Source organism: Callorhinus ursinus, unplaced genomic scaffold, assembly GCF_003265705.2.
Source record: "Callorhinus ursinus isolate GAN/ISIS: 27379988/994484 unplaced genomic scaffold, GSC_fseal_2.0 scaffold142, whole genome shotgun sequence".
NCBI classification, from domain to species: domain Eukaryota; kingdom Metazoa; phylum Chordata; class Mammalia; order Carnivora; family Otariidae; genus Callorhinus; species Callorhinus ursinus.
Window position 1 is genome coordinate 69,373 of NW_027397204.1, and position 22,446 is coordinate 91,818.

Below are 22,446 nucleotides of genomic sequence, written 5' to 3' on the forward strand. Positions count from 1 at the left end.
CGACGAGGATGGGATTCGAACCCACGCGTGCAGAGCACAATGGATTAGCAGTCCATCGCCTTAACCACTCGGCCACCTCGTCACCTCCGGGAGGACCTTAGCACATAAATACTATGTTGCTCTCCTGAGCACAGCTCTATGTTGTAATTTCTATTATTTGATTATATACTTTTATTAATGAAAAAGACCTCCTTGCTTTCTGTAAGTGGCCCTCTTGTCTTCGTAAAGGAAAAACAAATAAAGAACAGGCTATCGTCCCGGGAAAGAGGGGGTGGGGTGTGGACCCGAATAAAAACCAAATACACTTTCTCAGGAAACCTGGCAGCCTCTGCCGGAAGAATGGAGTTTATGACTGCTTTTGTTTTAAAAATCAAATTGGTTATCGTCATTCCTTTAGGCCATGTATATACTGAAACCATCATGAAACGAGCTGTATTATATCTATTATTGCAGGATTCTCAGATGTCTGCCATATGGAACATTAGCGCTTCTTAGAGTCATCACTTCCCAGGAAGTGCGAGCAGGTGATTGCTGAGGAGCTGGGCCTGGGGGGCTGAAGGTCAGATTAACTGGAACTGGTTCCCAATGTCACACCAAAGATTTCAGACTTTATTAAAGAATCTTAGGACCATCGGAGGGAGTTTTGTTTTGTGTCGATTTGTTTTGTTTGTTTTGTACAGGTAAATTTGATTTAAAAAAGATAATTTACTACTGTCGTTTATTTTATTTTATTTTTTTTACTGCCAACTTCAACGCCCTCCAGCCAAAGATCACCAGGAACACACCTACAGTTGGATAAGTTGTAATTGTTGCTGCTGCCACTAGGAAGGGCACACATCTCGAGAGACCTTGGAGGATCTCAGTTAAAAGGGGAGTTTAAAGACCTTATTAAATACAAACATCCTTTCATGTTTCACATGTCATGCCGTATTGTTGACAAAATACAACATTCTTTCATGATTTTAAAAAACTCTCTCAACAAGTTGGGTATAGAGAGAATGTACCTACCTCTACATAATGAAGGTCATATACAACCTTCATACTGGATATAACTCAAATACTGGATTTATCCAAAACTGGATAACCACATGCAGAAAACTGAAATTGGACCTCTATCTCACACCACTCACAAAAATTAACTCGAAATGGATTAAAGACATAAATATAAGGCAAGAATCCATGAAACTCCTAGAAGAAAACATGAGGGGGAAAGTTCACTGATATTTATTTTGGCAATGATATTTTGGATTTGACACCAAAAGCACAAACTACAAAAGAAAAAAATTAACAAGTGGAAAGCCTATCAAACTAAAAAGCTTCAGCACAGCAAAAGAAATCAACAAAATGAAAAAGCAAACTGTGGAATGGGAGAAAATATTTGCAAACCGTGTATTGGATAAGGAGTTAATATCCAAAATACAGAGAGAGCTCATCCAACTCAGTAGCAACAAAAACGTCCAATTTAAAAGTGGTCAGAGAACAGTGTAGACATTTGTGTGAACCAGACTAACACCATCTTAGACAAATCTGCCATGATGACCACTCTGTGGCCTGAAGCCTTCCTGAACACAGCCCCCATACACACTCCAACCCACCCCCCGAGTCTTTCTGTCTAACCCCGCCCTTATAAGTACCCCCGCAGGCACGGTGTCCTCAATCTGCTCTGGAGATACACCTGTGAGCCTCCAACATCGCCTCCGGGTGGGGCCCCCTGCAGGTGCTCCGAGCCTCCAAGGCTAGAAAAGCAGGTCAGTCACACGGGAGATGGAGTCACCCAAGGCAACCTTCCGTCCCTAAATCCCCTTGACAAACCACCTCTCCTCAAACTGGACTTGTTGGCCTATTCCTTCAGTCTTCCGGCTCCTTCGGCTCTTAGGGCTCATTTTGTGTAGACCTCCCTTTCGTGGAATAACGTCTCTCCAAAGAAAACATCTAAATGGCCAGCATGCTCAACATCACTAGTAATCAGGGAAATGCAAGTCAAAACCACAACGAGCTACCACCTCACATCTGTTAGAATGCCATCACCAAAAAGTCAAGAGATAAGAAGTGTTAGCAACTCTGTGGAGAAAGGGGCCCCCTCGCGCACTGTTGGTGGGAATGTAAATTGGTGCAGCCGCTGTGGAAAACAGTGTGGAGGGTCCACAAAAAATTAAAAATAGAACTACCATGTGACCCAGCAATCCCACTTCTGGGTTTTTATCCAGAAGAAATGAAAACAGGTTATCAAAGAGATATCTGCACGCCCATGCTCATTGCAGCATTATTTACAATAGCCAAAATATGGAAACAACCGAAGTGTCAGTGAATAAATGGATAAAGAAAAATTTGTGTAGGGGCCTGGGGCTCATTCGGTTAAGCGTCTGCCTTCGGCTCAGGTCATGATCCCAGGGTCCTGGAATCGAGCCCCACGTCAGGCTCCCTGCTCCGCGGGGAGCCTGCTTCTCCCTCTACCCCTCCCTCCTACTTGTGCTCTTTCTCTCTTGCAAAACTAAATAAAATCTTAAAAAAACAAAAAGAAAAAGTTGTGTATACATACATATATGTATACACAAAGATACCACAGGCAATGGAATCTTACTCAACCATGAGAAAGAAGGAAAATGCCATCACTGACAACATGGGTAGACCTTGAGGGCGTTATGCTAAGTGAAACAAGTCAGACAGAGAAAGACAAATACTGGGTAATCTCACTTCTATACGAAATCTTAAAAAGCTGAACGCTGAACTTTTAGAAATACAGAGTAGAATGGTGGTTACCAGGGGCTCGGGGGGGTGGAATTGGGGAGATGGGGGTCAAAGGACACAAAGCTTGCTGTGAGCGGATGAGTGACTCCTCGAGATCTAATGCACAAGCTCATGATTATAGTCAACAATACTATATTATATCCCTTAAAGTTCCTAAGATCTTAAATATTCTCATCACACAAAAAAGAAATGGTAATTATGAGACCTGGTGACGGTGTTAGGTAATGCTATGTGGTAACCATATTGCAATATATAAATGCATCAACACGTTGCACATCTTAAATTTTCACGATGTTATATGTCAATTATATCTCAAATTTGAAAAAAAAAATGGGGGGCTTATTGTAACATTTGTCTTCGGTTGGGTGATTTGAGGGAGGAGACAAGGAAGCCAGGCTTTGTCCTGGGTTGGTTGCTGTCAGGAAGGGAGGGCATAATTCTGTGATTTCGTATCTTCATAAACTCTATCTAGAAAAAGGTAAGAATAGAATGAAGCTAAGTTTGGAAAACCAGTGGTCCCTTGTGTTAGCTGGCAGGAGACATTTGGTAATTTTGTGGTACACACAGTGACCTTCTTTGGCTGTCTGTTCTTAGACTAGACTATGAAATGTTCTGTCTCACGTCATCATGATCAGAGAAAGCCCTTGTCTGATGCTCCTGTTGTGTGAGATTGTTTATGTTCCACAGAAAATCCCCATGGCCTAGGGGTGAGTACCAGGCCACCTCCTGACAGCGCCCGGGCCTACTGGACAATCATGTCAGCTCCTGGATGCCTGGATGTCAGCTCCTTTTTCTCATCTATATCCAAGGTCATTACAAAAAAAGAATAACTCCTGGTGTGTGTGTGTGCACATGCTCTACAACGTGATCAGGATTCAGACTGCAGGCTCTAAGGAGGTGTCAAGGAATGATTTCATAAATAGCAAACATATTAATTATCTAATATATAAACACCTATAAAACAGGTAATGTTATGGTAAAAAATATGAAGTTGTAATTGTTTTAAGCTTAAGTGAGTGACAAATTCTAAAATGTTTCTGGAAAGAAAATAAAAATGTATTTGGATTTGGTACTGTTAAGGTTAGGAATTGTCAAACACGATGACCAAGGCCAAACTGAAGAGTTCATTGATTCTTTCATTTATTCAATCTTTCCAAGAATATTTATCAAGCATCGCATCTGTGCCAGGCACTGTTCTAAGTACGGGAGTCTATACCACACGTAAGATTCCCTGCCCTGGTGAAACTGAAGTATGCAGAAATAGGCAATACATACTTAAGAAATCAAAACATACCATATGTCAGAAAGTAGTAAATGCCTTGCAGTGGTAGCCGGCTGAATAGGGTGGTCAGGGAAAAATTAGCTCAGTGGCCTCATCGCTTGCTGCACATTCAAATCCATGAGGAACTTTAGGAAAATAGCCTCGGTGCATTATACCAAGAGATTCTGATTCACTTGTCAGGAGTGATATTAGAAGAGTGATAGTCTAGCTCGTCAATGCTGGCTTAACTGTGAAGAAAGATAGATAAAGGAAAACCATAAAAGCTAAAACCTAGAAGTAATTTTCCCAGGTACGAGGAATTGCTCTCAGTATAGCAACTGCTGACAAAGTATAAATAAATAAATAAATAAATAAATAAATAAATAAATAAATAAATAAAAAGCTGCTTGCAAAGTATCAGTCATAGCAGAAGACCAGAGCCAGACGGGGCTCATTCAGCTTCGGGATCTCCAGGGTCTTTGAAACCCAGTGGGGTAGACAGACTTTTTGTGAAATTCCTTCCCTTGAGTGCAGCCTGGACCTAGTGACTGACTCCTAACCTAAGGAACACAGTGAATGTGATAGGATCTCACTTGCTTGATTAGATTACAACAGACTGTGATTTCTGACTTACCAAAACATTTGCACTCTTGCTTTCTCGGCTCACATGCTTTGACAAAACAAGCTGCCATGTTGGTAAAGTCGACGTGGCAAGGAACCAAGAATGGACTCCAGCCAGCAACCAGCCAGCAGCTGAAGCCCTCAGTTCCACAACCTTTGAGGAGGAACTAAATCCTGCCACACACATGTGAGCCTGGAAATGGATCCTTCCCCAGCTGAGCTTTGACATGACTCCAGTCCAGCCCATACCTTGAATGCAGATCACAAAAGATCCTGAAGCAGAAGACCTAGGTATGCTGACCCTCGAGACCCTCTGCAACTGTAAGATGAAGAGCATCTTGTTTTAAGTGCCAATCTTGTGGTAATTGATACAACAGATAACCAATAAACTCAGGAAGGCCCCATGGCCCAGAGATCCTGTGGCTGGGAGGGAAGGCCATTGAGAAGGCAGAAACACAAGGTACCCTAAGATTGCCGGATCTGAGTTCAGATGCCAATCATCACCCCATGGAGCCCCTACAGAAGAGTCTCTTGAAAAAAAGACTTGTGTGGAAACTGGATTGGTATTTTACCTTTGAAAGAAGTCCTGATCAATAGAATCAATCTAAAGAGCATTCACAGACACGTGCTGTTTAGTAATAGAGGCTGTGGTAGGCTGGATCATGGCTTCTAACAAAGGCCTAAATCCCAATCCCCAGAACCTGTGAATACGTTACCTTACATTTATAGATGTGATTAAATTGAGGATTTTGAGATGAAGAGATTATGCTGGATTTTCCAAGGATACCCAGAAGAAGGTCAGAGTCAAGAATAGGAAACATGACTACAAATGCAAGAGGTGATGCAGGGAAGAGTCCACTAGAAGCTGAACGTGGCAAGGAAACAAGATTCTTCCCTGAAGTCTCCAGAAAACCTGCTGACACCTTGATTTTAGACTTCTGATCTCCAGAACTGTACGAAAAGTAATTTGTGTTATTTTGAGCCACTAAATTTGTGGCAGTTTGCTACAGCAGCAGTAGGAAACTATTACAGAGGTTCTAAAACATTACCATGACTGGGGCTTAATAGGTATGAGGAAGTTTGCAGGGATTTTTCTGGAACAATGTTTAGTGGCCAGAGGAGTTGATGGGGGCTCTTCTTTTGCTGTCATTGAGAGCACTGGAGGATATGCTTAAACTAAAGAGAGTCAACAGAAGGAATTTAGGGTCCAGTGTCTAGAGGGTTAACCATCACACATGGGACCTCTGCGACAACAAACCTTCAAGGGAAGACATGTATACTCTTGCATGGGGTCAGGTGATCTTCAAGGTGTGTAAATTCACTCTCCATTAAAGGAGAGCCTCTTGTACGACAACAAAGGAAACTCTCAAATGACTATGATGGTGGGGGTCTCACTCCATGGTCTGGACACTTTCAGGTCTACAGAGGATGCGCATGAACCTCATGGGGAGAAAAGTCACAGGTGAGGCCTGTGACTCTTGGTCACCGGAGCACATAAGTAACTCACGGGGATCTCACTGACTTCAGGCACCAGGCGAAGCAAAACTCGGCACCAAGAGGAGAGATTCTAGGAGAACATGAGGATGATGGGGAGAGTACAGTTTTCAGGAGCCAGAGGAAAGAGCAAGGAGCTGAGTGTTGATGTGGGGGGGGAGGTGCAAGTCTAAGGGAGTGTCTCTCATACCGAAGTGGACTCCTGGTTTGGGAAAACACAAGGGCAAGGTGACCAAAACTGAGACAAGTCCACTGAGATGTGAAGTCCAAGTGCTACCCGTTACATCATGAGGCCCTTGAAGTTGGGTCCCCACTGAAAGACCGATGAGTATTCCTAATAGATCAGTGTAGCTTCAAAATGATGGAGGCGACACATTGGCTTCAGGTGCACACGGAGCCTCCAATGAGGGCAGACAGTGGAGGCTCTAAGACGTACTCCACAGCTGTCCCACTGTGCAGTAGTATTATTTCAGGACAGTGTTAGTGTTCAGAAGCTGATGGAACACTTTATGTGGGCTCCATGAAAGGAAGGACCTCGGTTTGGGACGGTAAAACGTAAACTCTTAGTCACCAGGGCCAAGATTCTAACTTGCCAGGATCTGAGAAGCTCTGGGCAAAAAAGGCAAAAGAGGAACATGGAGTTTGAGGGGGGAATAGGGCTCGGATTCCCCGGGTGGATGGTGAGAGGCAACTTTCTCTTGGCAGGGACTCTATGTTGATCTGGAAGAGATTGGCAGTGCCTGCAGCTAGATGTGTAGACCTCGAAGGTGAGCAAATGAGTTAGGAGAGGGAAAATCACCAACATGTTGCTGAGGCCCCAAAGAGATTTGGACTCAAATTGCTGGATTTAGAGCCCACAGTGCTCACCACAGAGTCCGTTGAGGAGCTTTCTGTTGCAATTGTTATGCGTATTCTTGCATGGGGCCCTTACATTTTGAGGAGCTAGAGAAGAAAAGAGGAAGGAGCTTATGACACGTGAACTGTTGGGGTCTGAAGACTAAAGAGACGGACTTCGGGAACCCAGGCAGTTAGAGGGAGTGATCCACAAGGACACAAAGGTGATACATAAATAGGTCATTTTTCATAAGGCCGAGAAGAGAGTAAGGAATTACAGGATGCTCTTAGCATGAAGAAAGTGTGAGTGTAAAGTTCCAGTCCACACACCAGGAAGCAATAGCGATTTGAAATATGGGCCGAGGTCACCAAAACCAAAACAGGTCCCACCGAGATTTGAACTCGGATCGCTGGATTCAAAGTCCAGAGTGCTAACCATTACACCATGGGGCCACCTTGTTGAGTGTTCTTGATGGAGTATCTATGAATATTCAATGCAGAGTTTGTCACTGTTCAGCATGCTGTAGACTATAGTTTTAATTTTTTAAATATTAATAGAAAAATCTGCTGTATCGCAGACAGCAGATGTTCCAAAATAGACACGACAATTGGGGCTCACGTGCACTACGAACTTCTCAAGGCCAAGTTCGTGTTAGAAACTGATGGAACCCGAACCCAGAACTGAGGTCTGGGGTGTTTGGACGATATCCTGATTTCCCAAAGAAGGAGGAGGGACACAAGAGGACAGACGTAGAATTCCAGAAGAAAACGCAGGCGACGCTGTTCTGCAAGACAGTGTCACCTTGCCGACCCGGATGCGCTGTTGAGGTGCGCAAGTGATCAGGTGTCTCTGGCCAACTCTGGGTGCGGGGGTGATTTAAGAGAAAAGGGGAAGATGCTAAAAAGACTGGCAGGTCCCACCGAGATTTGAACTCGGATCGCTGGATTCAAAGTCCAGAGTGCTAACCATTACACCATGGGGCCACAGATAACGTGTGTCCCCGGCAAGCTTCTGGAAGCTTTTTGCAGTGATTTGTACGTGAGTACCTGTCCTGGACAGGTGGAAAAGGTTCACGGTCCCCGAATCCAAGGAGGCAACAAACTTGCTCCGCCGGGGAAAAAGCCCAATAGGGCTCGTCTTTGCTTGGAATTTTCCCCAGGGTCCACGGAAGGCTTGAGTACCCGCGTTCCTGGAAAAATCAAAACTGCATTTACTAAATTCCTAACCTGGGCAGTGAACGTTTGTCTACCTATGGGCTTATAGAGGAAACTGTCAACACTGAAAAATCTCTTAGGGCATGTACGAATATAGAAAATGCAAGAAGAAAAGTTAAATATAACGGGAATTTACTAGTAATTTCAAGGATTAAAAACTACGTTTCTAAGTATTTTTACTTTTAGCTTATCTGCATTCTGTGATGGATCAATTGCAAGTGTAATAAAAGATAAATTGTTATTACATTTACTCTTATTTATGTTGCATATACGGTATTGTGTATGTGTTGGTTTTATCCAGCAAAACAACTTTTTTAAATAAGATTCAGCCAACGTCTGAAAACAGTTTTGAAAATTCTCTATCCTATACCTCCTCTCTGCAATTCTGGCTTCCTGAGTGGAATGATAAGAGGGATCAAGAAGGAGGAAAGATTGGAAATTTCTGTTTTGAGATATTCATTCCACAACACCAAACGTGGTCACGAGTTGGATAGTGATGCCCTGGATATGCCCTAATTCCTGCAAGAACATCAAGCAGAAGAAGTAAGAGGCAAACCAGTTTTCAGAAGTCAGACCCAAGCTGGATTTCGGATATGGAAATAGAAAATTAAAGAAAGAATTAAACCTGGGCATTTTTTTTCAGCATCTTCATATAGTGGTCTCAGAAATCCCTAGTGATTTCCCAAAATCATTTTCAAAAAATTTCTTCACCCACCGTTAGACTAAAGGACTAGATCACCTGCTTACATTTCATGGAGAAATATAGTAATACCCAGGAAAGCGGCGTATTTAGTGCTGTTTTGTGTTTTGCAGTTTCCAAAGTTGGTCCAGCAGGTATAAGACCTGGAAAGAAAAACACCACTCCGTAGTCGGCAGGATTCGAACCTGCGCGGGGAGACCCCAATGGATTTCAAGTCCATCGCCTTAACCACTCGGCCACGACTACACGACAGTTCTTTCATTCTCTGGATATATTCCCATGAGGAATAATACCTTTCCAGTTTACAAACTGACCTTTCTGTTGGTTTCCTTGACAACTGCTCTGGAGTGCCTGTCATCACACTAAAAAGAACAAGATTTTGAATATCGAGATGCTGGTAGCACAAGTTATTACACACTGTAACGCTTGCCTGACGTGCGAGATACCAAAGCGCTTGCGAGGGTGGCATTCAGTCCCTAACAGGTGCAGTGGCCCCCAGTCGGAGACTGGATTACAACGGACGAACCAGCCGCAACGGAGAGATCCGCCTCTGTTACAGACAGGGAAGCGGGACTTGTAACAAATTACCGTGGGCATTCTTACTCATCCAGAGCTGGTCCACAGACCCTTTCTGAGAGTGATCAACTTTATTCACTCCCTTTTTCTAAAATCTGAGTTTAAACCAAAAAGAGTCACCGGAGAGATAGCAGAGGATGGTTTCGATCCATCGACCTCTGGGTTATGGGCCCAGCACGCTTCCGCTGCGCCACTCTGCTCATGCCCCAGAAAAAAAAAAAAAGCTGCAAAAAATTTCCAAGACAATAAATTTTGGCGCCTTCTTTTGAATTTTCTGTTTATTTTTCAAATGATCGCTGCCAAGACCGGATGAGGATACCTTGATCTCCGTACTTGGCTACGTTCCGCCCTCAGATACTAGCGGCTTACAATTCGCCTCCGAAAAACCAACCTGTTGAGGTCGGAGTGTGTTCCAGCTCCGACAGGATGACGTTTCAGGCCATTGGAACACCAAATGCAAGCCAATTGGCATAATTTATGAGGGTGAAATTGCAAAAGGAGCGTTAACTTTGATCTTTCTCAGCCATACTCGGATACGAGAAACACAGTTACTTCGAAGTATTTTTCAGTGAAAATATTTCGACCCCTGCTGTGGGTAAAAAAAAAAAAAAAAAAAAAAGCAGGCTGCATTGGCCGGGAATCGAACCCGGGCCTCCCGCGTGGCAGGCGAGAATTCTACCACTGAACCACCAATGCCCCACGGAGGAAAGGTCCTTTATTTGTCCTCATAGCTACCGTTCCGTTGTCTCTGCTTCCTTAGTAAAACAGTGAGGTGCTATGTTTTTTCTCTAGGATTTCCCTAAATCCAATGAAAGAAAAAGCTATACCTAAACACTCTGAGAAAACTTGTGACCTAGAAAAAAGGTGAAACTGATATGTGGCCCTTGGAGGCTTTTGAAGGCGAAAAACAAGTATAAATACCCAGCATATAAAAATGTCTTTCTCCATCCCCCCTCAACCCCCTTTAAATCATTAATGAAAACAAATTCTGAAAATCTCTCGTTTTTAGGATGCAAGCCAATTCGGTTAATTACTAGATCACAGCACTCAATCCAAGTTTGAAACAAGTTATCGCATTTTGGAAAAAAGACCTATTGTCATTCCACTGTGAAGACCCAAGTTTGGACAAAGAAGGAAGGTATCGTCGTCAAAACTGAGACTAGTCAAGAAAATGCTGCAAGTAGGAATTCTCCGGAATCCTACTCCTTACATCAGTCCCCATCACTTGCTGCTTGGGAGGATGGCCACCAGCCGCTGAGGTCCTTGTGGCTCTTTGGAACCAAAAGCCAAAGGGGACCTGGAAATAAGTAGAAGTTATGGCCCCTGTTTGTAAGGACTTTTCAGAAGTTTTGAGAAAAAGCCAACATGGAGAAAAACATTGACAATCAATGAAAATTATCTTCCCTGAAGTGAGTCTTGAGTCTGGGTTTCAGGGAGGTAATGGACTCTGAGTGTCTGGATTATACGAAGCACATGAAAACCTCCATCTTGCTCTAGTCTCTGTCTTTTCACCTCTTCTTCAGGATGGAGAACTTACAGTATTTACTTGGCAGCAGTGATTCGGATGCTTTGAAGGGGAGGAATGGAAGGAAGCTACAGTAGCAAATTAAAAGGCTATCAATGTTGATCTTAAAGGAAGAATTTCAGCCATAAAATAGGTTTCTCCACATCCTAGCAACAGAGGAAAAACAGAACTGGACAGTGTGAGACATATAAATCAACTGGATTGAGTTACATGATGCGTTGGTTCTTGTTTATTCATCTATAAATGGAGCCTGGAGTAGTTGCCCTACATTCCTCCAGAGGCTTTAAAGGTAAATTAAAATGATGTCTATTAAAGCCACTTGAAAAACAGTACAAAACTACCAGTTAAATATTAGCTACTGATTTTTATTTCATGCAACTTTTGAATGAACCACTGAAAGTCAGAAATTTTGCCTTATTTCTCCAGCGTAACACATGTAGTTGGTGTTCATGTTAGTGGGACTTTTAGAGTAGGCAGTGAGGCCCTGACGGGATGCCCGGAGGCCCGCAAGGAGGCGGCCGTGGGCAGCTGTGGGGAAGGCCAGAGGCCTGTGCTGGCAGCATCCACGAGAGGCCGGATCCCACCGGACAGGCCCAAGACGGTGGCGCCACGACGGGAAAGCCCTGAGCAAGTGAGGAAGAAAAAGCTGGAAACCCTGCTTCTCTCCCCAGGTAATAAATATTCCACCCCCTAGTTAACAACGGTCGGTAAAAGACAGAAACACACCCCTCCCCAGGGCGGGCAGCTTGTGGGAGCTCTCTCTCTCCCTCCCTTTTCCTCTCCCCTCTCCCTGCCTCTCACGCTCTCTTAATCTCCACAGTGTGCTTTTGCTTTAATAAACTTTCCCACTTGTGTTACTCATCCACTGTGCTATTTGTCTGTCCTTGAATTCATTCTCGTGACAAGACCAAGGACCTTTGGTGAGGCCTGTGGATCTGGCTAGGGTGAGGCTCCAGGGCCTGGGGTCCGCCCAGCTCACCGCAGCAGAAGCATGCAGCAAGCAAGAGAGAACATTCCTTTCAGAGGAAAGGTCAGGGACAAAGGCCCTGTCCTGGGAAGGAGCAACAGGTATTGGAGGAACTGAAAGAAGACCTGTGTGACAGACAGTTGGCTGATTCAATTAGGAGGATATCAGGACAAGATTTGTGTTTAAAAAATATGCATAATAGGGACTCCAGTTCAACTGAACAAGAGGAGATCTGGGAAGAGGAGTTAGGAGGTTCACATCAACACCCAGGGCAAGAGATACTGATGGAAGAAAAGAGGTCCTTGTAGAGAGCAGGATAGACAGTTTAGGAAATAAAACTCAGCAGAACTCACTGCTCAGATTTGGAAGAGAAGATGGGTCCAGGATGGCTCTAGATTCCTGGCTCAGTGGGGGCAGGGTGGGGCGGATGAAGCTGAGAAGAATGCACACATTGTTAGAGGCAGACACGCAAAGGAACAGTCAGGAAAGCAACCAGAGAAGAAAGAGGGAAACCAGAAAACTATGCATTCCCTGATGCCCGGGAAGAGAGTGTTTAAATTAAATCTTTCTTTAAAGAAGGTTGCCAAGGACGCACTGTCCATTTGGGGAATGCTTCCCCCATTTAGAATTCCAATGGCAAGCTAAGAGCAAAATAGGAATCACAATACATCCCACAAAACTCTGATAAGAGCAGATATTCTGTTCTTTCTATCAAGTTAAAGAACAGGACCACAGGCCCAAAATGGAGTCACTTATGCTAAGCCCAATCACCGAATGGAGACTTATTAGACTTACCAGTTACAGTTTCCGCATCCCCCAGAAACGGAATCTCCAACCAGTCAGGCAATTAGAAATCACCCGGTCGGCACTAGTTAGGTAATCGGCCTGATAGATGCCTATCATCCTCCAAAGGAAAGTGGCTTTGCCTGGTGTTTTGCTGGTAGAACTTCCTCGTTCCCAGTCCCTTCTGCCTATTAAAGTCTCATTTTGTACAACTCCCTGGAGCTCCTTTCCATCTACTAGATGGGATACTGCCCAATTCATGAATTGTTCAATAAAGCCAGTAATTCACTCACGAAATTTTGTTTTTTCACAATCACAACTCCTTGGAAGTCTCTCAAAGCCAGCCTACTATATATACCTCGGAGGAAAACTGTCTTGCCTTTCATTTCTTCTTCCTTCACCCTAAAAAGGTACCCATAGTTGACCCCGACGTGATTTGAACACGCAACCTTCTGATCTGGAGTCAGATGCGCTACCGTTGCGCCACGAGGCCACAGGGAAGAGATCCTTCTCTTCTAAATTAGGATTTAAATCCTATTTAATCCTTTCTCCTCTCCTTCAGGTTCTAAAGATTTATTTCTTTTTATTGATGGATTTGATCATTTTTCTCCCTTCTATCCATAGCTTCGCTAATGCTTTGTTAAGAAAAGAAAGGAATCGACCAGATTAAATATGGATGCAAAAACCCAAATGCTTCCTATGGGGGGAAAAAACCTTCTATGTTTTCTCATGCTCAATCTTTCCACGGGTGAAAGTTCTCCTGTTCGGAGACAAATCCTGCATGTATTGGGTTTAGATCCACAATGAAACAGGACTCATAATAGTTATACATTTTGCACTACTACTTTTCCTACAATTCACTAGACTTCTCCCTCTTCTGAAACAGGCCCCCAGCCCTGCCCAATCCTGCAGTGCCCACCCTGGCCAGGTCCACCTCCCCACTTTCTCAGCACCCGCCAGTCCCATCCTCAACCTGCTGAAAAGCTTAGTCTCAAAAGCCTAGTTTAAATGACATCTCTTTGCAACTGATGAATCACTAAACCCTACCTGTGAAACGAGTAACACACTATATGTTAATTAATTGAATTTAAACTAAAAAAAATAAAAATAAATAAATAACATCTCTTCCTAAAACTCTCACTCGCTCCTCTCAGTCAGAATGCATGGGCCTTCTGGTCTGTATTAGAAGTCCACCAGCGACAATTCAGAACAGGTGGATAATATTTATTGAGCTCTTACCATTTTCTGCTAGCCCTGTGCATGATCTTTCTCCAGCCTCGTGAGTCTCAGAAAGTGCTCCCTGGAACCGGAGCATGAGTATCAGCTGGGAACTTGTTAGAAATGCACATCCTTGTCTGCACCCCAGAACCGCCAAGTCAGAAACTCTGGGAGTGGGCCCCAGAGGCCTACGTTTTAACAAGTTCTCCAGGCTATGGTGATTCAGGGGAAAGTGTGAGCATCACTGCTCCAGCCTGGAGATCACATACTTTCCTTTCTCAAGAAAATAAACATCCAGTCTTCTTCCAGGATGGAGGAGGGGCAATGGATGAATCGACTAGGGCTGCCACAACTCGGGGCTACAGATTGGGTTCTGGAGGCTAGAAGCGGGAGATCAATCCTGTCAGCGAGATTCGTAGACGGCTCTCTTCTCCCAGGGTCCACGTGGTGTGTCTTCCTGTGTGTGTGTGTGTGTGTGTGTGTGTGTGTGTGTGTGTCCCAATCTCTTTTTATAAGGACACCAGGCATGTTGGGTCAGGGCCCACCCATATGACCTCACCCTACTTTATCTATATCTTTGGAAGCCCTACCTCCAAATACAGTGACATTCTAGGGTACTGGGGGTTAGGGCTTAAGCATGTGAAGGAAGGGGGCAGTGAGACACACAATTTCACCCCTAACAGGCAATTTCCAGATGAAGCCCCCAAAGACAGTCCCTGACCTTGGCCCTGGGGCATGAGAATGGAGGGTTTATGGGTAAATCTGACCACCTCTTTGCTTTTCCCATAGGACTGGCTTAGGATTCAGCTTTCTCAAATCTGACAAGTCAACTATCACACCTCCATCGGCTTTCCAGATCACAAAATTTTGTTGCTGTTTTTGTCCTATTTGAACTTTTATGTCGGAGTTGTTTTGAGCAGGGTTTCTGGAGTGCGCAGAAGTGAATTCTTGACTTTATCCACAATCTCTACCTGCCAAGGGGGTCCCGGGGGGACGGGGAGCAATCCGGTGTCCACTTTGCCTCCCCCACCCCCAGCCCTCAGCTCAAGCGTCCCCTCCTCACTGTGGCCTTTTCTCCCAGATCCCTGTCGGAAGATAAAGCCCTGTCTTATTGGTTATTGTCGCAACATCTTCCTCTCCTTGGTGGTTATCTCCGTTGTAACTTTATTGTGTTTTTGGCCGTCAGGTTCAACTGGTTTCTCCAACTAGACTGTAGGATTTCGTTTTTTTTCTTCAAGATCTCCTTTAAATTCCAGTTAGTTACCATACAACCTAATATTAGCTTCAGGCGTAGAATTCTCTGATTCGTCCCTTACATATAACACCCCGGCTCATCCCAACAGGTGCCCTCCTGCATCCGCATCTCCTATTTCCCCATCCCCCACCCACCTCCTTCCCGGAACCCTCAGTGCGTTCTCTGTGGTTAAGAGTCTAGACTGGAAGATCCTGGGAAATGCCTTGGTTTACAATAATGAATTCCCTAGGTTGCAGTTACAACGCCAAGGTGAATTTCTTTCAACAAATTTTGGACACGCACCGCCTTCCACGCCCGGAACGACCACGTGGCCTAATGGATAAGGCGTCTGACTTCGGATCAGAAGATTGAGGGTTCGAATCCCTTCGTGGTTGCTGCGGGGCCTATTTTCCATTCAAGACACCGGGTCGGTTCCTGGTGGTCCACTTTTCCTACGGCTGTTTTCTCGGTTACAGTCGGCAAACAGAATCGGCTCCTTTTCACGTTGACCGAATAGCTCCTTCCCCCGGGTTGGTCGCCTCCACACCGTCCTTCCTTTCTCTTCCTTTGTTCCCCTCCCCCCGAGCGTCTGTCCCACGAGAGCAGCGCAGGCCCTCGTCTGGGGCCGCCGCACCTGTGGCCAGTGCCCCGTCCCTCTCAGCGCTCCCCTCCGCCTACAAAGTCAGGAGCTTTGGGGCGCGGTCTCGGGCCCTGCGGGCTGCCCGACGCCCCGCAGGCTCCCCCCGCCCCTCGGCGCCAACACCCCCGACCGAGCGCCCCGCACCCGCCCACCTGCGCCCCCGCGTTCCACGACTGCCGTGGGAACCCCAGGAACGCCTGGGGGCGGGGAAAGGCACGAGAAAGGTCGAGCTTCACGACACCCTCTAACAAACGTCGGGGCGTGGGGGAATTAGAAGACTCACCATCTGCGATCCCCAGAGAAATCAGACACTCAGCAGAGAGCGTTCGCGATCTCAAAACTCTTAGGACCCTTAGGGGTTTTGGGAAACAACGTGTGCAAGGTGTGAAAGGACCACCCCAAGATTATTTGCTAATTGCAAAGGGAAAAAGAAAGCCCCGAGGGGACCACTCTATCTTCACGGTGGGTGGATATCCTGACAAATGCCTCCTCGTGTGAAGTAAGTACCCTAGCAAGTAAGTACAGTGTCAAGCCCCAATTTTTAACCTGAATCTAATCTAATCAAAATGGACGTAATCAATAACTTCGACTTAACTTCTAGTTTAATGAGGGTCAGGGGATAAATTAAAAGTTGCCTTGAAGAAACAATCCGGATCCAGAGTGTGGGACATTCTACAAGACAATTGGCTTGGATTTTTTAAAAAGTCAGTGTCAAAACAACACCAGCAAGGAGAAGCTGGCAATGCTGTTCTGAACTAAAAGGGACCAAGGAAACATTACAAATCAAATGCATTGCACGCATGAACTTTGATTGGATCCTGGTTAGAAACACCAGCTCCAAAAAATATACTTAGAGAAATTTAAATAACGCTGGCATAATAGATGTTTTTATAAAGAATCACTGGATTTTTTTCCTTATGATAATGGTGCCATGGTTATATAAGACACGTGCACAGTTGAAACACGTGTACGTGTGTAGGTGGGATGCATCATGATGTCTGCAAAGGAATTTTATATTCCAGAAGAAGAAGGTAGATAAGATTAATATGGCAAAATGTTAACAGTTGTTGAATCTGGATGGCGGGTATGCAGATAATCCCTTACTCTTTCAACTTTTCTATATGTTTGAAAATTTTTATAGTATAAGTTCTAATTTAAAAAAAAAAAAAAAAGGCTTGGCAGAAGCTGTCCTATTTAAATGGAGGCCCTAAAGAAAGGGCACAGAGCTCCAAGGAAATAAGGCAGAGGGTCAGCTTGAAGAAGTGTGTGAGGAAGGGCAGGTCGTTCCTTGGTTCAGGAGTCCCAAGCTCCCTTGACAGATGGCCCAGAAAGGAAGCTGAGAAGCTCAGAGAGATGCCCATGATGAGGGCCTCCTGTGCCATTTGTGATCTTCCTTGTAGGCCACAGAGTACCTTCAGAGACTTTAAGGAGGGGAGGGCCACAATCAGATGGGCATTCTCAGATGAACATCAGCTGCTGCCAACATAGCCCTACCTACAAAATCTGCCCTAAAATACATCTCTGGTGTCCACTCTCACCCCTGCCCCTCCCTGGATCTCTCCAAAAAAAACAATCTTCCAGCAAGACAGAACTTTCTTCAGTTTCTCTCATCTTCTGTGAGGTTTAGGTCTAGAACACCACGCCCCTTTCCAACTTGGCTAACTCCTACACATCCTTCAGATCTGAGCTTAAATATGATTCATTCCACATATAGTCATTGAGAACCCATTTACCCATTCAGAGGTAATAAAGGTAGAACTGGACACTTTCTTCATGAAATCTGGAGTCTAATGAGTGACTCTCCAAGCAACGATCCAAGATGTCCACGTCTGGGACCGAGCATGACTCCTATAGGCCACTTGGCCCACTGGACCCCTCACTTGTCATACTCACTTGTCAATGTTCACTTCTATAATTGTTTACTCTGGAAATCCCTCAAGGAGTGGCTATATTTTTCTTGCTCTCCATTGAATGAGCAGCACTTAGCAGAATGCTTGGCACATCGTTGGGCTCAGAATAAAATTTTTGAAAGAACGAAGAAATGAATGAATCAGTTCAAGGACAAGAGCCTGGGAGCCAAAATACTACGAAGAAGTTGTTGCAAAAACCCCGATGACAAACTGTAGGAAGTTCATCTAAGAAAATGGACCTGTTGTGGCTTGGGAGGAAGAGCCAGATTTGAGAAATAATTAGGAGGTTGAATTGAAGGCCTGGTAACCAATGGGCGATGGGGTGAGAGTCAGAGAAAGGAAGAAAGTTAAGTCTTTGATTTTGGGGCTCCTGATAAAATTTGGATTGTTGAAGGAGGTTCAAGTTTGGGGGGAAAGGGTGGAGCATTCATTTTGGGATGTCTTGCTTTTGAGATGCCCATGCACTTGCAAAAAGAAATTACTAGGACAGCTATATATTATGAAGCTCAGAAGAGAGGTCTGGGCTACGGATAAATTTTCAATCCATCAGCACATGAGCAGTAGTTTATCAGTCACGTCTTATCCTTCTTCTGTTCACAGAATGGAGCTATTGATGAAGGACAGAATCATCTACTTGTGCACTAATACACCCACACATACACATACAGATAAGATTGTGATAATGGTTGTACAGTTTCAGAAATGTGGAGATCCTGGGGATCTGCTCTTGCTTTGAAGATGATCTTTGCGAATATCTTTAAACTGTCATCCACAGAGTATCAGATGCAGTTGTTCTTCCCCTCATGAGAGAAGGTGCCATGCAATGAAGTGGATTTGACTTTCAGAAATATTTTCTACTTCCCCGTTTCATTCAAAAATATTCTACCGCCTGTGGAACATTTTGATGGGTCTCCTTTCTCGAATTTAAAAATGATGCTTACAATAGCAGCTGACATTTACTGAGCCCTTATTCCAGGCGCTGTATTAGGTGTCTGGAGGCATAGGGTACCTGCGAGGATGTCTTTGTCAGATTATTTATTGAGGATAAATTTCCCACTTCTGCAAGAATATGAGGATTTTTAAAGGATTATTTAAAGGGGATTATTTAAAGAGGATTATTGCACCATATGGCTGATTTGCTTTCTAGAAAAGACCCAAAGAGCGTTTTCAACTTACCACGTGCTGGAATGGATGTTGGTTGATTCCTTTCCAGTTTCATTAACGGGGATCCTTTGCTTTGCTCTCTTGTATTACTAAATCCTAAAGTAGCCTAGAATACATGATATATGCTAACATGGAGGAGACTGAAAAAAGCTTACAGCAGCTGTAGTCGTGGCCGAGTGGTTAAGGCGATGGACTAGAAATCCATTGGGGTCCCCCCGCGCAGGTTCGAATCCTGCCGACTACGAGAGGTGGCCTTTTTACACATTTGCACCTTCTCTCCTCAGTGTAATTTGCACCTTCTCTGCTCAGTGTAATTTATCTTCAATTACAGGCTACTTTTAAACATATTAAACATTCCCTCAGACTTTTCCAAGTTACACCAAAATGGAGTTCTTATTGACCACAAAGAATCATACTGTGTGAGTAAACTAAAGCAAAGGAACAAATAGAAAACTCTTTTGTTTGAATTCTGATGTTTTGGGGTTGGAAATCCTGGTAATAGGGAAAAAAGAAGTTGAAAGAAAAGATTTCACATGTTCATATTTAGAGCAACATAGCAAATCCACTACTTCCTTTTTCTGTAAATAAATCATAACTGTGTGTGGGCCAGTGGCGCAATGGATAACGCGTCTGACTACGGATCAGAAGATTCCAGGTTCGACTCCTGGCTGGCTCGTTGTTTTGGTTATCCTCTTTGAGGTCTCCAATTCTCATCTTTTTTAGGCCACTGTAATTGTATGTATACATTTTTTTATTTTTTAATTTCTTTTGTAACATCATTTTACACAAAGTGACAAAAATGTTAATAATATAGTCTCCAGCTATAGTTCACTACTCTTTTCTCACATATGTAAATTTTCTTTAAATCACATCATTAAATGGACTAGTCCTCACATTAGATGATAAAAACTTAATAGAAGGAATACATTTCAAATGCATCATTTTTTGAAAGTAAAGATTGGAAGTCTCACAAAGAGAGTATTTCTAAGTACCAAGTACCAATTCTTTTCTTTTCTCTCTTTTTTTTGAGATTGAAGTTTTCAAAGCAGTTTTAGGTTCATAGCAAAATGGAGAGGAAGGTACCACGTGCACTGCGTCCCCCAATATCAACATCCCCCGCCAGAGTGGCACATTTGCTATAATTGATGAACCTACTTTGACACATTGTAATCACCCAAAGTTTAGAGAGTACATTACAGTTCACCCTTGGTGTTATAGTTCTGTGGGTTTGGACAGACATATAATGACATGTATCCATCGTTATAGTATCATGCAGTGTATTTTCACTGCCCCGCCCCACCCCACCCCCCCATCCTCTGCACTCTCTGTGCTTTGCCTATTCATCCTCCCTCCACCCACCAGCCTCTGGCAACCACTGATCATTTGGTGTCTCACCATAGTTTTGGCTTTTTCAGAATTTCATATATTTGGAATCATATAACATGTAGCCTCTCAACTTGGCTTCTTTTACTTAGTAATATGCATTTAAGGCTTCTCCGTGTCATCTAATGGCTTGGTAGCTCATTTCTTTTTAATGCTGAATAATATCACATTATCTGGGTGGACCACAGTTTATTCATCCATTCACCCACTGGAGGGCATCTTGGTGGCTTCCAAGTTTTGGCTATTACTAATAAGCAGCTATAAACATCTGTGTTCGGGTTTTTGCATAGACACATATTTCAACTCCTTTGGGCAAGTAACGAGTAGTGTAATTGCTGGGTTGTGTGGTGAGAGTATGTTTAATTTTGTAAGGAACTGGCAAACTGTCTTACCCCGCCCATGGCTGTACCATCTTGCATTCCCAACAGCAGTGAATGAGAGTTCCTGTTGCTCCACATCCTTGCCAGCCTTTGATATCAGTGTTCTGGATTTTGGACATTCTACGAGGTGTGTTCTGGTATCTCATTGTTGTTTTAATTTTCATTTCTCTCATGACCTATGATGTGGAGCACCTTTTCATATGTTTAAAAAAACATGCAAAAGGGCTTATCAGACACCACCAAAGATCTATAGATGGCATATTGCAAATTTTGTTAGGTTTTTATTTCTATCCTTTTGACATAGACATAATTTAAAGAATCAAACCTTTCACAAGATTTGTAACAAGAATTCATCTCTTCTTTCTTGCTCCTGGTCCTTAGGGGAGGAAAAGGACTAAGCCTAGCAGAGGATGGTTTCGATCCATCGACCTCTGGGTTATGGGCCCAGCACGCTTCCGCTGCGCCACTCTGCTGTGGAAGTCCCTGTCCTCATAGTTAATATTCAGCTCTTCCCTAGTTTGTCTCCCTCCCCCCACTTTTCCCTTCAATCTGTACAAATAAAAAATGGGTTCTCATTTTTCCCTTCAGAGTAGTAACTTGTCTTTTGTAAGGTGGTAGCCCTGAGCCTGAATTAACTCCTAAGAGAAGGGTTAAGAAGAAATGGAAAAAGCTTACTGTGGATTTGCTTCTCCGGCGCTCGGAGGCAGGCTTAGATGGGATATCTGTCGCTGTGTGCTATGTGAAGGTTACATTATAGCACAATTCTGCTGATAACCCAAATGCCGTGTCTTAAACTTATTCTAAGTTATGCAAAATGATGGATGCCGATGACGTAAATGTGCTTTCCCTTTCTCCCATGCTGTCATGTGATGGTTCATAATCTGTTGATGGGGAACGGAAGTCTGGAGCCCCAGGTGAGAGTAAGACGCACATTCCTGCACATAATCTTGACATAGAGTTTTAGGGGGTTCAAGGAACTTCTAGCCCAGAAGACTAACTTTCTCTCTTTCCCTGTAGTCTCAATTTGACAAACAAAACTGTGTTCAGTTTTCTGCATCTGGAAAGGAACTGACCTCTTCTGTGATTTGAAGTGATAAGGAATCCCAGAAATCCAAGTGTGGGCTTGCTGTGGGACCTCTCTGGCACGGAAAAGCTGACCCATGTGTGGAGCAGGTGAGCTGAGGTCACCTCCTAGAAGCAAACTAGTTGCCTGAGAAGATCTGCTAAGGTTCGGAAGGTTAGAAAGACATGTGGATGAAGAGATGGGTCTGAGAGCACAGAAGTGAGCATGGAGAGAAGGCTGAAAGCGTTGGGAATATTAATGGACGAGTTGGTAAAAAGTGGAATTCAGAACATTTGCAATAAAGGAGTAAAAGTGTTTTTATGAGGCCCCCAAAAAACCCAGACACAATACCAAGGTTGCATCTTCCTGTGTATGCTGCCTATTATATACTTTTTTTAAAGGTATTTTAATGAGGGCAGCCAAGGTGGGAGGAAGCGGGGGAGGAACCTTTCTCTTCCTCCTACATCTCACTTCCCAGACCAGGACCTTCCAGAAACGCTAAAACTACTGACCCCGACGTGATTTGAACACGCAACCTTCTGATCTGGAGTCAGACGCGCTACCGTTGCGCCACGAGGTCCTCGAGGGTGCCCCCGATTTCTTTACCTGTCAACCTGATCCATGAAATTAATTTTCTGCACTCGGTGAAGACCACACAGATGAATACCATGTAATGCCTGGCCGCCTCCTGGATCAAAATGCTGTCCGTCCGATCACTCCCCGTTTCTGC

The 22,446-nt window shown here is 44.1% G+C and overlaps 12 non-coding genes across 12 annotated transcripts; 3 read left to right on the plus strand and 9 right to left on the minus strand.

Annotated features, from left to right (window-relative positions):
* On the minus strand, window positions 1–82 carry TRNAS-GCU (transfer RNA serine (anticodon GCU)). The gene has a single exon. It is a non-coding gene; the product is annotated as a tRNA-Ser (tRNA).
* A 7,257-nt stretch (window positions 83–7,339) lies between these two features.
* Window positions 7,340–7,411, minus strand: TRNAQ-UUG (transfer RNA glutamine (anticodon UUG)). Its single transcript has one exon. It is a non-coding gene; the product is annotated as a tRNA-Gln (tRNA).
* A 459-nt stretch (window positions 7,412–7,870) lies between these two features.
* TRNAQ-UUG (transfer RNA glutamine (anticodon UUG)) lies at window positions 7,871–7,942 on the minus strand. The gene has a single exon. It is a non-coding gene; the product is annotated as a tRNA-Gln (tRNA).
* A 1,095-nt stretch (window positions 7,943–9,037) lies between these two features.
* Window positions 9,038–9,119, minus strand: TRNAS-UGA (transfer RNA serine (anticodon UGA)). The gene has a single exon. It is a non-coding gene; the product is annotated as a tRNA-Ser (tRNA).
* Window positions 9,120–9,577: 458 nt separating this feature from the next.
* On the minus strand, window positions 9,578–9,649 carry TRNAM-CAU (transfer RNA methionine (anticodon CAU)). The gene has a single exon. It is a non-coding gene; the product is annotated as a tRNA-Met (tRNA).
* Window positions 9,650–10,074: 425 nt separating this feature from the next.
* Window positions 10,075–10,145, minus strand: TRNAG-GCC (transfer RNA glycine (anticodon GCC)). Its single transcript has one exon. It is a non-coding gene; the product is annotated as a tRNA-Gly (tRNA).
* Window positions 10,146–13,145: 3,000 nt separating this feature from the next.
* Window positions 13,146–13,217, minus strand: TRNAW-CCA (transfer RNA tryptophan (anticodon CCA)). Its single transcript has one exon. It is a non-coding gene; the product is annotated as a tRNA-Trp (tRNA).
* Window positions 13,218–15,498: 2,281 nt separating this feature from the next.
* Window positions 15,499–15,571, plus strand: TRNAR-UCG (transfer RNA arginine (anticodon UCG)). Its single transcript has one exon. It is a non-coding gene; the product is annotated as a tRNA-Arg (tRNA).
* Window positions 15,572–19,052: 3,481 nt separating this feature from the next.
* Window positions 19,053–19,134, plus strand: TRNAS-AGA (transfer RNA serine (anticodon AGA)). Its single transcript has one exon. It is a non-coding gene; the product is annotated as a tRNA-Ser (tRNA).
* Window positions 19,135–19,493: 359 nt separating this feature from the next.
* TRNAR-ACG (transfer RNA arginine (anticodon ACG)) lies at window positions 19,494–19,566 on the plus strand. The gene has a single exon. It is a non-coding gene; the product is annotated as a tRNA-Arg (tRNA).
* Window positions 19,567–21,054: 1,488 nt separating this feature from the next.
* On the minus strand, window positions 21,055–21,126 carry TRNAM-CAU (transfer RNA methionine (anticodon CAU)). The gene has a single exon. It is a non-coding gene; the product is annotated as a tRNA-Met (tRNA).
* A 1,098-nt stretch (window positions 21,127–22,224) lies between these two features.
* On the minus strand, window positions 22,225–22,296 carry TRNAW-CCA (transfer RNA tryptophan (anticodon CCA)). The gene has a single exon. It is a non-coding gene; the product is annotated as a tRNA-Trp (tRNA).
* Between the last annotated feature and the right edge of the window lie 150 nt (window positions 22,297–22,446).